We start from the raw sequence: 16,083 nt of genomic DNA on the forward strand, positions 1-16,083 counted from the left end.
ACCAGGAATTCTGAGAAACTTCACTGAAGCGGAAAAAGTATTTCTTCTTTTAGTAAGAAAAACATCACCTATTTTAGCTGGAAGAAAGACCCAAGGCAGGCATGTTGATGTCTCTCAAAAAAATGTAAATACATAGCTTTCCACAAAGAGACTTGTCCTATGTTCTACTAAGACTACCTTAATTATCTTAAACTGATAAAGCAGCCTCTGCAGGGGAAGACTTGGTTTTAATGATCAGTCTTTTGGTTGTTACAAAAACAAAGCACAGGGCCTCAAACACAATCCTGTTTGTGTCTTCACACAACTTTCTACGAGCTTCAGATAAATAGGAAATAATTCACCTGGGCCCAAATCTGAAATTATCACGTCAAAGGGACTGACCAGAGAGTTAACAGTACATGAAACAGTTGTATTTTCTAGAAAGATAACTAGAATGTCTATCAATAAATCAGCACTTTCTTGACACTTCTGAGAAAGATACCAATTGGAAGCTCACCAATAAACGTGTACTGTTGAAAAAACAGCACAAATCTGAGAAGTGTGATGGTTCTGCAACATTAGAACAAGAGTAATATTTGTAAGCTTTCTTCTGCTTGTCTCAATATTGATAGTCTTCTGCTGTAACTGTTTCTAAAACACATAAACCTAGAAGCTGACCTTAACTGAAAGCTTAATGGTGTAAAGCAGAGAGCAGTTTCCTCATTCCTCATCACTCCCTGAAGGATGATGATTCTTCTTTCCTCCTGCTTCAGAAGTTGAAAGCTCTCTGTTCAGTTGTTATGATTTCCCAGGAGATCAAGGGAGACAGAAATTACACTGCCATGACCACAGCTCTCAATGTTTTCTTTGAAACCACAGCATCTCAGATTTCAGATTTTTTTTTGAATGCTTGCTAGTGACACACATCAATGCAGTTCCAAGAAAACATAATTATATAAAAGTCATTGCAGAGTTCAAATTAAAGATCTCATAATTGATTTGAATGACAGGTCTATCTGTAACAGAAAGCTTGAATTGCAAGCCTTGCTTCTCCTTAAACTATCCTTTGTGGTTTCACTCTTTATAGCTTAAATTAGAAGATCAAAATACACTAGTTAGCAAAGGTGTTTTGTACCACATTAATCTATGAAATTGCACCTCTAACTTGATAAATTAAGAGTAAACATTTTTGCTTTAAAAATACCCAACAGTAATCTAGTAAATTCAGACTTAGAAAAATAAAGTGTAAGCAAAAGCAAAAGCAAGAAATTAAGGATTTAAAACACTGTCTTGCTAGCTGCTGGCTGCACAGATGCCACAAACCAAGAAGTACCACTGGCTTAAACTAGCCTTTAATTTCCATGGTTTGGGAAAGCTTTTAAACTGGTTTCTCTGTGATAAAACCAAACATAATTGCAAAGATGGTGACAATTATCATGAGCACAGGAAAGCAGAGCAGTAAAACTAGTTTTGCACACTAAAATAAAATTTTATGAAGTAGCATATAAATGTTTTCCTCCACAGTAGTTAATCTCAGGTCAGTTTGTTTCAAGCTAGATTTTAGTACCTTAAGTACAACACAGCAACTCCAGTTGCTACTCAAATGCCATTTAATTTGATAGTAAAAATGATTGTTTTAAAAAAAAGCTGAATCAAATCAATATCATATCCGGAGCAGAACTTTGGCCCTTCTACTTTAATCATTAGTGGATCACATACCACAAGAAAAAGTTGTCGTACCACAGCTGCTACCAGAACACCCAGCAAAATCCTGTGAATAAGCATGAATGACAAACAGTAGCAGCCATCACTGTGATAGTGCCACACTAGACACAAACATAGTAAACTTCTTGCTGAAAGACTCTGCAGCTTTGAAAGATCTGAAGTAAGATTTCTATTCCAGCTGAACAGACCAGCTTAACAAGAAAGCGTAGCTCTACCAAGGTTATCTGTGCCACTTGATTGATTTCTGCTCTCCTCTGGGATTTGAAGAACCTTGTATCTAATAAACCAGCGCAGTGTCATACCAAAATGTCTCATCTATCTAATTTACTTCAAGTTAGGGATGTGTTAGCTGGAAGAGAATGCCATGCTAATGCAGCTCAACAGCTGTTCGTATTCAAGCCAGCTGGAAGAGACCTAGCAATTGTATGGAACGAAAGCACCCACTTATGCCAAGTCAAACAGAACATTAATGCATAATCCTTATAGTGACTTGGAAAGGCACCCTCAAAGTGGGCTGAATATGGGCTTCTGCATTCCCACTACCTCCCTTTTTGTAAGGGATGTTTATATCTTCTCTTTTCCTTCTGCCAGCACAGGCATGTACAGTTAACTAATTTGGGATTGGAAAACTCAATTCTCACCAAACAAGACCAGTTTTCTGTACAGCACAATCACAGTACTGGACAGACAGCTGCACACGAGCAGCAGCAGGTTGGAAACTTCTGATCACAGAAGGCTGCATTTTGCCTTCAACTTCCTAGGAAGCACAGCCTGAGGTCTTACTGGCTTGTGTATTTTATGGTCCATTTGTACTTCAGTAAAACCAAACCCCATTTCTGCATAGTGCTCTCTATGGTTTTAGAATTCAGTATTGAATCCCACAGATTCACACTAAACCTTTTTAAAGGTCATGTTAGGTACATGTGAAAGCACATGTTCCTGATTCGCCAACTGGACAGATTAGGCACAGAGTTACTATGAAACTTAACAAAGCTTTCTTTGGCTAGTCTGCAAAAATCCTTTAACATTAACCTAAAGAAAACTGCTCCTGCAGTTCATTCAGTCAGAATTCTTGCTAGTACAAGAATTCTTTGCCTATACAAACTTACAGGTCAAGAAATCACACACTACTCAGTAATTACAAAACCTCTCCTGGCAATTACTCTGACAAAAAGCAAACAAAATCCAAAACCCAGTTTTAGACTGTTCATCATCTTCTCAAAAAAGCCAGCACATAAAGATTAAAAAGGTTCCTGTGAGTGATGAAAGTTGGAATATCATTTTGGCCCTATTTTCAGCCTGTTGTCAAACAAAGCTTTCTTGCTGTTAACCAAGGAACATTTAATGCTTAGGTCTTCAGCTTTGCAGCGGTGTTTTACCAGATACTATATAGAATATACATTTACCTAATCAAGCCGAAGAACTGCAACATTTTTTAATTCTCTGGTGATATTTGTGAACTCTAGTTGCTAAAACCAAAGAAATAAAATTATTCTTGTTATCTTTTGTGTTGCTTTCTGATTTCCATAACATAATCGCAGAGTTAGGCCAAGTGACGCAAAGAAAGTTATTTCAATCTCATTCAAAAACGCTTTTAATACATTTGCATATAGATTTCAGAACTGAAAGAGGATGATGCATATTAGTTCTCCAAAGACTGTTGGACTTGTTCCTTTCCTTATGCTATCTCAATCTATTCTGCATGTCAATCTATTCTGGGTCCTGTAGTTAAAATATTTACCAATTCTAGGTACTGGGAATCAATTCACAGAACAGAAGATGGACCTGGAGAGAAGGTAAAATGGTATATAGCATTTGTGGCAGAAGAGAACACTGTGGCAGACTCAGTAGGACCTGCAGAGTCCAGCCAGTCCACAAAAGTGAACACAGAAAAGTCATGGCTGAAAAAAACTGAAGGCTTCAGAGAAGCCTGTTCATAAAAGGTATACGCATGAGTAAAGGCAGTATTTTCTAAACTAGGAAGTGGAGTTGTATAACAAAGTCTGAATTTCCCTGCATATTTTTCAGCCTCCTTTAGACTATAAGCACAGCAAAAAGCCTAAGAGTTTCTCAGACCCAACTTATGATAAAATTATCTACATTATTGTCTTGGTGAAGTCAAGACTAGGAACTTAAATTCTTGACTTGTTTCAAAACTGCTTTAAGTGCTATTTCCTGTGAAAGACCTTGTGCTGTGAAAACTTTGGTCCTCCTTTTCCTTAATGGTTGTAGGTTGTTCCCAGTTCCTACATACAAATTGCCTACAAGGGTACGACCCAATTTTAAAACACCAGAACAACTGAATTTGTTTCAGTTTTCTACTTCCAGTTACAGTAAGAGCTACACTAAATTTCATGTTATACTGTAATCTACTGTGTTTGGATATATTTACCATGCTCTAGAACTCAGTCTTTCAGCTTGATAAAACAAAGAGAAGATCAAAGAATTGGAATAATGTATTGTTTTGATACACCAAGTGAATTCAGAGTGCATATGAGCAAAACAAAGGTTAGGGAAAACATGAACATCTATATTATTTGTGGAAGATGCTAGTTCTACATAATAATGTAACCACTTATATCTTTGAAATAGGGTGCTTCTCAAGAACTCCTGTGGCAGCCAGGAGGATCCCTGCTGCAGGTCATGCAAAACAGTACAAGAAAAAAGTAAACAAAACCAGGCATAGCTTGTCCTAGTGAAAAGGAGATGAGAACATTTTGCACAGGGATTACATTTTTATTTAAAACTTCAGCCATGCTCAGGGCATTAGACCATTTAATTAATTTACTAGAAGATTAGTTTCAATGCTATGCCTTTTAATAGAAACTTAACCTGCAAGTCAGAATTTCTGAAATGAGCAAGACAACTAGCATATTTCAAATACCAAATTAACTTTTATTTAATGAAGCATATACATAAGTCTAAAACAATCTCATAACAATCTGTTGAAAGTAGGAACACTCTGGATCAGTAAGTGGAAAAAGAGGAGTTACTATTAAAAGCAAACCTTACAGAGTAATATTTTCTCTATTCTTCAGTATTCCAAAGATTATAAACAAACCTACTTCAGACCACAGTGAAATCAAGACTTCACAGGTATCCACAGAAGTATAAAGAGAGGAACTCTTGTCCCAGAAACACCTAGTTTGCAGCCAAGTTATTCACTGATTAATTCAGGGCAAATCCTTGGTTTAGTTAATTCAAACCTAGCTCCTAATATCCAAGCTACTGGCCATCCAGACATTGTGTTTGCCTCAGTACTTCCTTGTTGTTGGGATTTCATACATGAACAGATAAATACTCATGAAGCAAGACAAACTAGGAGCTGCACCCTGAACACAAATGATGTAGAGATCAGAGCTCAAATGCAAAACAGGAAAGTTCAGGGAAGATCATATTTCTCAATGTGCTGTTGATAGTGGCTCTTTTCTATTTTTTGGCATATGGACATTAATTTTCAAAAAATAACAAGAATTGTGTTTTGTCTATGGCTTTGGCACACAGAAGCTGTGCAAAACACACTGTTGTCAAGATACATAGTAAGAAGGAATGAAAAGAAGGATATTTGGCAGAAAGTCTCATCTGCAGAAGTTGTGTTCACTTCACATTGTCTTTGTTAATAAACACAGACAAAAGGTCTTGACAACTGAGCAGGGTTCCTTTCCAGTAAGAAAAGAGTATATGAGAACATGCACAATTTTTAAATTTTATGTCTGAGAAAATGTACAAAATATCAAGGCTTTGTACTTGCAAGATCAGTCCCAAATGCATGTCATACCCAGTTATGTTAAAATGGAGTCAAAGGGGAAAAACACTCACTATACTTCAATGGTATTCTCTACCTATATCCAAGAAACGTTTCTGGAAGACTACAAATGTTCTTCAATACTTTTTATTTTAGACTCCTAACTGAAAATTTTATTTCTTTGGTTTTTATTTCTTTGATAGAAATCTTGGCAGATGGTGCCTAATGACAACATTCTGATGTTAAAAAAAGATAACAGAAAAAAACCCCTAAGATTTAATATCACAAAGAACAACTATCTCATTTCAGCTCATGACCTATGATTAATTCCGCACTACTTCTATATTACAGAGTTAGAATAAATGGTAAGTAAATAAACATCTTGTTAAGTTTTAATATCAAGTGACAACTGGATGATTCACAAATAATTCCAAAAAGTCTTAACCAGCTAAGTGAAGTGTACCAATACCACAGCATACAAATGCTGGTAATGGCAATTATTATCAAGTGTGGTAAAATAAATAAATAAATAAACAAACAGCTCACTGAGTTCAGAAATAGAGAAATTGTTTAGATGCCATATTCAGTTTTCCAGCAAACTGGGTGAAAGAAACTTTAAGTATCTGAAGTAATCTTTTACAGCAAAGTCTGTGAGTATGTCTGGTATTTGTACAAACATATGTTTGTAGAATGGAAAGATTTTATGCTGCCTGCCTTTGCTCTGAACCTATGCTTTGTTTAGCTCTGATGAAGTGGCCTGGAAAAAACTGAATTTGCAGGATGTGGGAAATAAGTTTTTCATCCTGCAAAGGACACAGCAGTAACGAAAACAGAACTGCCACATGGCAAATAATGAGGAAATCATACCTATCTTGACAAAAATCTTCAGGACATAATGCACAAAAACAGATAATGAAAACCCCAACAGTTAGTCCACCTCTTTTTGGCTTATATTGAGCCTGCTCTCATTAAGAACAAATCTTTAAAGCAAACTTTACACTGAAAGTTTAAAAAATTATTTTAGATGACCTAATGTGGTTTTTTTTCCATTCTCATTCCCTATTATTTACAAAAACCCTCTTAAATTTAACTTCATACTATGTTCAACAAATAGGCACAAGGATGATCAAAATAGTATATTTTATTTTTGCATGAGCTGCAGAATTCCCTTGATTACTTGGGCATACTAAGGATCTGAAAATGAAAGATATTTCACCCCTCTGCCCAAATAGGTGACAGAACCTTTGATACCAATGATCTAGGGAGGTGTACACCATAAATTAGGCAGGCCTGTTCCAATAAACTAACATCAAATAGTAAGAAACTAATGACATAATTTTGTTGAGTTGATCTTTATATACCAGGATGTGGAACTGCTAAAATACTAAAACTGGAAATTCAAGGAGGATGTCACACAAGAAAAGAACTCTGAAAAATAAATTAGGGCATCCAATATAATCTTAATATTCTTTTAGTTAACCTGAGAGACAGGAAGTATTTACACAGAAATCCAGACTGGAACAAGCTATTAGTCATCAGTTAGCATTTAACATGAACTACATTCCATAGCTCAGAGGATCTTGCACCTGTTGTACAGTTTGAAGTAGTTCTGCACCTACCACAGCTAACAGCTTCAAAAAAAGGCACACAAGTGTCTGCAGGAGATAAAAGCAAGGAACTAGGCAGTTTATCACTTGAAAAACAAATAAATCTCTCTTTGATAGTTAAAAATGAAACCTTTCACTGGAAGAGAACACAACATCATGTCAGAAAAAAACCTGACTTATCTTGAATTCTGAGTCAGTAAGTCACTGAAATCTCTGCAAATTCATGTGTTCACATTCATTCTGCCTCCTGATTATCCTGTTGCATGATGTCCTTAGAGGAATAAAAAATGTAAATAGTAAATTTTCAAAACTAAATATGTAGTGGGAACATCCTAGATCAAAAACGTGTAGAACAGAGTATTAAATGCTGAAATCTCTTTTCCAAAACCAGGAAGGAAAGAGTAATACAACAGAGAGTAGTGGGGTAGTAGAGGCCAGCTTCTAGTTACTTGACAACTTTTTTCCATCTTCAATAAACAAAAACTACTAAGAAAGCTAACTAGCAAGATTGTCCACAGGAAAGAAAAACAGCCACAAATGTCTTCAAATGTATTTTTTCCATCAAGAAAATCAGAAGAAAATAGAGAAATTGCTCAATTCTAGACCTTGATCTCATCTTTTGATTTGCTTGATCATGCAATGTGTTCATTACGTCTTATCTCTCTAATACTATTTTCTCAGAGGTTTCTGTTTTAGCAGATAATGAAATCTGTTCAATGAATCCTGCTAAACTTTTTCCTAACTTTTTATTACCACAAATTTTTCACCAGATAGGCAGCATATGGCTTCAATATCGTCTAATACTTGATGAATCATATTTTAATTAGCTTAATCCTTCCCCCCCCTCCTTGTACTAGTTAATAATCTATGCTCAGAACAAATTTTCTTGAAATAATCTGTTATTCAAAATTGAGCTGAGAATCAGTTAATTTTTCACTAGAATCTAATAAGGCACACTGTTTATGGTAATTATTCAATATTAAATTAATTTGAATTACAAAGGATTCAGAAATTTCCCAACTTAGATGTCCAAATGTAGGCAGCTTGATCTATGCTTAGGTATCTAAACTAGTGGTCTGGCTTTTCAAATATACTAAGTAAAATTATTTTATTGCACAGTAAGGTTTAACGATATAAATCTTGCATAAAATTAATGTTTTTGAAAGGTTATGAAATTGGCAAATACTTAAGTTTTCATTTCCCAAATAATTCACAAAAACAAGGATGATATTTTAATGTTCGTGTATTAAAAGTAACATAACTGGCTTAATACTCCAACATGAATAAAACATTGACCAAAACAATAAAACTGCCTATAACATCAATGAAGTTGTCTTCTTAACCCAAAACATCTAATTCAAATGAATAATGAAAGGTTTTGCCAGTGTTTATGCTTACTCTGTTTACTTACAGATCATCTGATTTCCTCCTAGGCCTAATGTGGAAACTGGAAGATGCTACCATACACAATCAATAATCCTCCTAGGAGCTTAGTGTGAGATATAAGAGACATTGCCAAAAGTAGTCAGCCAGAAATTTAATTCATTTGGGTTTTTTGGTTGTTTGCTGGCTTTTTTTTTAAGCAGAAAGCAAAACAAACATATCCTAGCATTCCTCTTTTAGCTTACTGACTATTCCTTGAGAAGGATTATGTTAAAATCTTCAAAGCTTTATTTATTTGACTGGCTGGACCTTATTAACACAGTTTGAACTTGGAGAAAAAGAAGCAAAATATTTTATATATATATATACACACACACAGATATACATACACATATATACATATATATACGTATATATACACACACATATATATATATATCCCAGAAGAAGGTAAGGTCTTTTTGTCTGCATGATAAAAAATTATCTGGTTGTGTTTGAAAGCGAGATTCCAGTAAATGTTCACATCTGATAAAAGAAACAAACATCCTTCCTAAAACCAGCAGGAGACAGAAACAAGAATATTTAAATATACGAGATGCTGCATATTTTAACTATTGCTGTTCTTTGACAACATGACAAGCATCCAACTGTGTAATACAATTCACTGGACTCTTCTAAAAGTGACTCTTTCAGCCTGACTCATAAAAAGGAAACATTTTTTATCAGAATGGTCTACCATAAAGGAGTCGCAGCAGGCACCTCCAAGAATTAAAGCATCCAAAATATTGAAATTGCAACTGGAAATTTAGCTCTAGTTCCATTTTTAGGTACAGTAGTAAAACTGTTTTAGGCATTCAAATAAAAGCATTTATCAAAGATTAAAAGATACAAAATCTGAAGAAAAAGGATTCAGACTGAATTTTTAGCCTTTGTTAGCATTAAGACAGTGTAGATGTCTCATTGGAAAAATTATATTTCAGTGATAAGTACTCCTCTATTATTCTATGGATTAGTTAACTTCAATGGTATTAGATATTTGCCCTTCTAAAGACTAGCAACAGATTAAAATTTCTCCTTGGAACATTTAAAGTTGCCTGTAAAAGCTTAGGATATTCCCTTTGGATCTCATTTTTACATAGTATTTGCATAGCATTGTCACATTCTGTTCTCTGACAGACAAATCTCTTGCAAGACAATCATTGCTAAGCTTTATTCAGGAACCATTTTCTCCCCCTGAACTACTTCTGTATTCATGACCATTTTGTCTAATTTTTGCTAGGTTGTTTAAATAATGTTTTTTCCTCCTCTGTGTTCCAAATCATAACTTATGTCTATCCAGCATTGTCAGCAATATGGATCAAATGCAAAACTGTTTGTCTTTCCCCTCCTATCTGTCTCTCTACCCTTCTTTTCTTCTTTCTCTCAAAAGGAGTATTATTGCACAAACATATCTGCTTACACAGTTAGAATAAAAAATCCCAAAAAACTGAAGTGCTACAGACACTTTGGGAAGAAGTGAAGTGAGGAAGAAGTTATCTCATAATCTCAGTTACAGGCAAGAGCCACTCATTTAGAATGGTTTCAACGACAAGTCACAAATTAAATCTTCCTATTTTTCAATTCTCTGAGCAAAAGCCAAACATCTTCTGGAGTCCAAATGTCCTTCTTATTGTTCTTGGATACCAGCACTATTGAAAATCCTTTCCAGAATTGGCAATTTATCCAGTATAACTGAAAAGCTTCCCAGTTATTCATATTATAGGACATCAATTATATTGAACTTTGGGACATTTTAAACATGTCATCTTAGGGAAAACATCTGGGCAGGCTTTGCAAAATCATATAGGAATTTTTTAATTAAATCATGCCTTTACTGAAAGTAAGTGAACTTTCATGAAGGTTTTTAATGGAAATGTTGCTGAACCACTTAGAAAAACAATCTTGGAATGAGCACTCACTATTTCTGTGGCAACCCATCATTTAGGTGATTACCCGGAAGAGTATTTTAAACATCTCAGAGACAGAACCTGGTAATGTATTCCAAAAGAAGGAACTTTTTACTGATAGTTGGCAGTGAAGTGTGTTTCTTGATGCCTTTTTAACATCTTTAAAAATAAACTTTTTTGTAATATTGAAAGTAACAATCTAACTCACAAATCCATTGCATCTGGAGAATTCAGAACAATTTATCAGCAGGTTTAAAAAGCCACACAGCTCTTACCTTACACTGAAATATCTGACCTACTAATGAACTTCATTCATTCACTCAGAGCAAATATCTTTATTTCATACCAGAATTTTCCACTTTCCCTCCAGTCGCTTTAATTTCCAAGTTACTAAAGTATACATCCTAAAATGTTAGTGATAAATCTGTAGGCATGTGCAAAATTTCCCCATCACTAGGTTGTCCAGAAAAATAAATATTAAGCATGATTTAGAGAGCTTTAAAGCTAAATGCAAGGAAAAAAACCTTGGATTTGCTGACAAATTACTGCTTTAATGTTATTTTCTCAAGCTTTAAACAGAAGCTGTGCATACCCTTCTCTCCACAAGGGAAACTCAAACACTAAAAGTGAAAGGAAATAATCAATAAAATTGGAGCCCTAAGAAGGTAGTCTATTATCTTGAAATGGCTATAATCCTCAAATTTGGCAATACTTGCAAGGGGAGAGAACTGCCAAAAATCAAGCCAGGCAATCACACCTACGACTTGAGAGTAATTTCAATTCTGATTAAATGGTAAGCTCCAAAATGAAGAAGGGGCAAGTATTTTAAAAAAACCAAAAAAACCCAACCAAACAAAAAACAACAAAAAAACCCAACAACTCAGAAGTACAAAAGACTAATCAGAAGAATCCTTAAATATGGTAACAGAACTGTTAGTGTTTCATGCACTGGACATGTACTGATACTGGTTTGGTTTGTATTTTTAAAATGAAAGGGTATGGGCCTCCTTGACTGGGAACCTTTATATGTTATATAAAACATTCCCAAGGATGTGCAGTGAACAAGAAGGAATATAGGTGAGTGTACAGCACTGAACAGGAGAATCAAAATCAGAACCATTTTTAGTTATTCAGTGAAACCAGGTTTGTAGTATCGATTACATTTCATCAAAACTGTTAACAGGGCAAGAACATGAGATGCCCTGCTGTTTCTGGTTATCAGGGCAAAGCTAATAGCTATTTTCCTGTTATGTTGCTCACTTGGATGCTACAATTACCCTGGCCAATAGAACCTGAAAAAAAGATACCTGTTCTTTCAGAAAACTGAAATATAGTCTACTAGTCTGGATAAGTAGACTGCTTAAAAATTGACAGATCCAACCATAATTGTTCAATTTGCTGAGCAACAAAAAGATCTGAAGCTGAAAATAAACATTAGACTCCTGCTTTGCTGTCTTATGTACAATCTACCAAGGAACACAATAATGGATGGTGTGCCCTCAGCGAAAGCTTATGTCTTTCCCTGTAGATACTCTCTGATGTTAATCCTTCACTTTTACCTGTTTTTCCACTAAGATCTAGAAAGATCCCATGACATTTGTCAGTTGGACTCTAAAATCAGATTTCTAGTGAACAAATAAGAGAAATAAAGCTTAAGAGGAAAAAAAAATAATTCAGATTGCTTCCATTGCACGAGGTAAAAAACAAACTTCCTACAAAACCAAACACATCTTGTTTCCTAAATATATCATCCAGTTAATTATTTTCTAAACACAATCTGCTTTATATAGTTGATGTGACTGTAATTTACATTTATCAACTGTTTCAACAACATACCAATTTTGATTTTAAAAGCTTGTATTTAAGAGCATGAAAGTGATTAAAATGAAGTTTCTGGCCTGAAGAAATCTTTGTACCCAATAACAACACTGAGGGGTGGGGGATAGAAATAACCTGTCACAGTAAAAAAAGTGGTTTTATAAGTATTGGGTTGTTTTTTTTCTTTTCCCCTGCTAAAGAAAGATAATTCTCAACCATACCAATAAAAAAATTCCCTCCATAAATTATAGACAGCCTCAAGGTAACTTCATGTGCCATAAATGCCAAATGAGAATACTAACTGTCGAGTACTGGATGTTTTCATGTCATAATCTACGCTGATTTGCCTTTCAGCTGTATGGTCCAATAACTGATTTAAAATCAATTTTATAAGGCTACAATCGTGCTTTTGTATACTACAGGTCTTCAGTTCTGGATGATAAGCTGAATTTAGAAACAATTGCTACTTTTGTTACACAAGTCCAACTATTATTGAAAGCAAGGGCTTACAGACATTATTTTGACTGTGTATTTAGGAAGCTGAATTAATTAATTTATTTTTTAAAATAGATTTTGTGTTTAATTAGCACATACCTTTTACTAAACATGTCATGTTTGTCTGCCTTTCAGAAATTGAGACTTGAAATGCCACTCCACTAAAAAAGTTAAGGTAAAGGTGCAGCAGAAGATTAAGTAAGCTTGCATTTTGGGGACCTTGCCAAATATTTTTGCCAAGTATTTTTCTTTATCAATACAACACCATTAATGAAAAAACAACCCAACTTTATTCTCTTGATTACCTTTTACCTCTTAATCTCTTCAGATATAATGTAGTCATTATGAGACCTCCTTCACCAAGGACAGCTGCCATAGGTTTTTCTCTTATTAAAAAATACTCCTGATGCAAGTTTTTAATTCTTCCCATAGGCTCCACAGTGAGGGTGTCAGAAGCCATGGCAGAAAGTTAGACCGGAAAAAATAATTTCCCACTGTGTGTACTAAAGTATACAATTCAATTGTATTAGAACTAAAAATATTATTTCGTAGCAGTGACAAAATAGAACTTGCAGGCAGTAATTCCAATACCTATCATCCTATTGCTTTAGTCTTCCCTGTATCTTGCTTTCTCTGCTTCTTCCACTCTCAAACTCCCATCCCTGACTCCTTTCCAAAAATACAACACAATTAGAGGTACTGCACTGTGCTCTATTACATTTTTGCTACCATGACAGCTGCAGTCCCTTTCTGTGAAGCAAACTGGATCACAATCTTGGATTCCCCAAATCTTTGAGAATTATCAGAAAAGGGTAAACTGCCTAATTAATGCTTTCTAGCATTATTGTCTGACATTTTCCCTTTCAGAACTCTGAAATTTTGCACATGTACAAATATTTAATGCTTTCTTGCTCCTGGTTTGTTAGCTGATGTTCTAAAATAACTGCTTTCTCAGGGCAGCCTGTTTTTTTTATTTGTATTTGATAGCTACACTTGAACAGTGATAACCAAATCATCGTAACTACTTGCACAGAACACTGTGCCTCGGTATCTCTTACAGATAAAACATTTAACTTCAAATGGCAGAATCATGAAAGAGTTATGCAGGACATCTCAAATTAGTTTTCAGTACTTGACATGAGCTGGAAGGTCTAAAATTAATTTCAAAAACATATTTGGACAGTGACTACTTAAGGGCAGATCAAGGTTATCTCTGAGAAGGATTTTTTAAAATGTTTGTTGCATTTTTGAGTCAATACCTTGAATTTATTTTTATATATCCTTTGAATGATATGAAGCTCTTACTGCATATGGCTGTGCCATTTATTTTAGCTACACCATTTGGCACAATCTATGCTTTTCTATTTTGTTGTCAATGAGATGGAAATTCTTCTTCCTTTATTTTAATTTGTCAGTTTATTTCTTTGCAAGGCAAATAAAGTGTTGACTCTGTATGGTTATAATTTACCAAGGATGAGAAAATGGAGGTAGTGAGGATTAATCATAACATCTGCTGTTCTTTCACTTAATAAGACAAAACCTTTGGAAGCATAATTGAGCAATCCTTAGAGAGAATGATCAGTGGTCCTTCAGTATGTCTAATTAAATGTAAGCTCATCAATAAGAATGTGGATGTACAACAAACTAAAAAGAAGCAACACATCGAGGTATCAGCAGAAAATAACATTAGTAATCCTTTCTTGCTTTCCTTCATCAGATAGATGACTTGCTGACATAAATGCAGGAATTCCACTGAAACTGGGAAGAAATTTAATCTTCTATCTGGGTTTCCCTGAATCTGTTCTGTGTGGGCAGGAAAATGGGAGGCACTGTCTGCAGGGTAAGCAGAGTGGTTGCTGCTGACAACAGCACACTACAGCTGCTGTTAGCAGAAACCAGGATCCATGAATCTAGTTACTCAGCTGTACTTGAATGGCTGACAACTGCTTGTGTAAGATCTTACAGAACTTTTCATCTTTGATAGATTCACTTCTGTCTGGAGTCACGTGTAACTGGAACAACTTAACTTAGGCAGACCTAACTCCAGTTTCAGAGGTAGTTCTCAAGAATTTTTATGTGAATTTGGAAGCAAAGTGATGCTTGTTTCTCTATTTTGGTGCCCAAAAAGTTAAAATTCTAAGGCTTGGATTAAGTAAATTACCTGCAACTTGTATAAAATTGCTTTAGTCAGTCCTTAACTGAAAGATAATCTGAGCTGTTTTACAGTTTGAATTAATTTATTTAGATTGTGCACAATTATTCTGAAAGACTTCTGGAGGTGCCTCTACCTCAATTTTCCTGCTTTGCAAAGCAGAAAATGTGTAGTGCTTTAGTAGGACTCTTTCAGCTAACAACAGAATAAACTTGACCTCATTACGATTAATGGGGTGGGGAAACAAAGAGCAATAAGCAGGGAGTTGTAGTGGCCCTCCTCCACATTAGCACCAAAAGGTTTGCTTATGCGTGGTCTTGCCATTTGAGAGTGTCCTAAACTGCATATACTACTGAAGGCAGAATGCTGTTCACCTCAGCTAGGCTCTTTACCACTGCAACTTCCCTGCTGCCTTGCATTTTTTTGCCAAAAACCTTCTCCCAGATGAGGGTGATGGCTGGACATCAGGATTTCAAAGCAGCAACAGCAGAGGCAGGCATACAACCCTAACATACAGGATTCTGTATGCAAGTTTCCAGCACCTTTCATAAACCACATAAATCAAGGTGAGAGACTGGCTAGTGCTCACACTTCTAAATTAATTTGTTTACCTTTACTCTTTTTTCAAACAGCTCTTGAAAGATTCTTCTGTCAGGGTCATTACCAAAAGAGTAAATGGATTTTAATTGAAACCACACTGAATAATTACTATTTCTTTTGACGAGCAAGTAAATAGAAATCTATTTGGAAACACTGTATCACTGTTAAGTTAACTAATAACACATCCTGATTCACAAAAAAGATTTATAACTGTCTTAAGAACTCTCTACACCCATTGGTATTAGAGGTGCCCTTCCAGCAGCTGGATTATATTGTTTTTGCTACAATTTTTGGAATGCTGTGCTTTCTGATTAGCAAGGCAGAGTTCTGACCCTGTTTAGTTGGTTTCATGAATCTTTTAATTTCTGGATCCTGGTGGGAGGGAGCACAGCTTTCAGGACTTTCTCAAAACCCACAAAGATCACTTTCCCCTTCCCCCCCAAAAAAAGAAGCCCCTAAAACCGCAGAAGAATTGTTGTACTCTAGGTTTTTGTTAAAAAAAACCAAACAAAAAACCCACACCAACCAACCAATCAAGAAAATAAAACAAAACAGAACGGTCACACATTTTGAAAAGTCTCCACGAAAGCTCAGCGACCCGCGTGACAACACGCCCGCGAGGGGCATCCCGGC

Source organism: Chaetura pelagica, unplaced genomic scaffold (genome assembly GCF_000747805.2).
Source record: "Chaetura pelagica isolate M959 unplaced genomic scaffold, ChaPel_1.0 scaffold449, whole genome shotgun sequence".
Lineage (NCBI taxonomy): Eukaryota > Metazoa > Chordata > Aves > Apodiformes > Apodidae > Chaetura > Chaetura pelagica.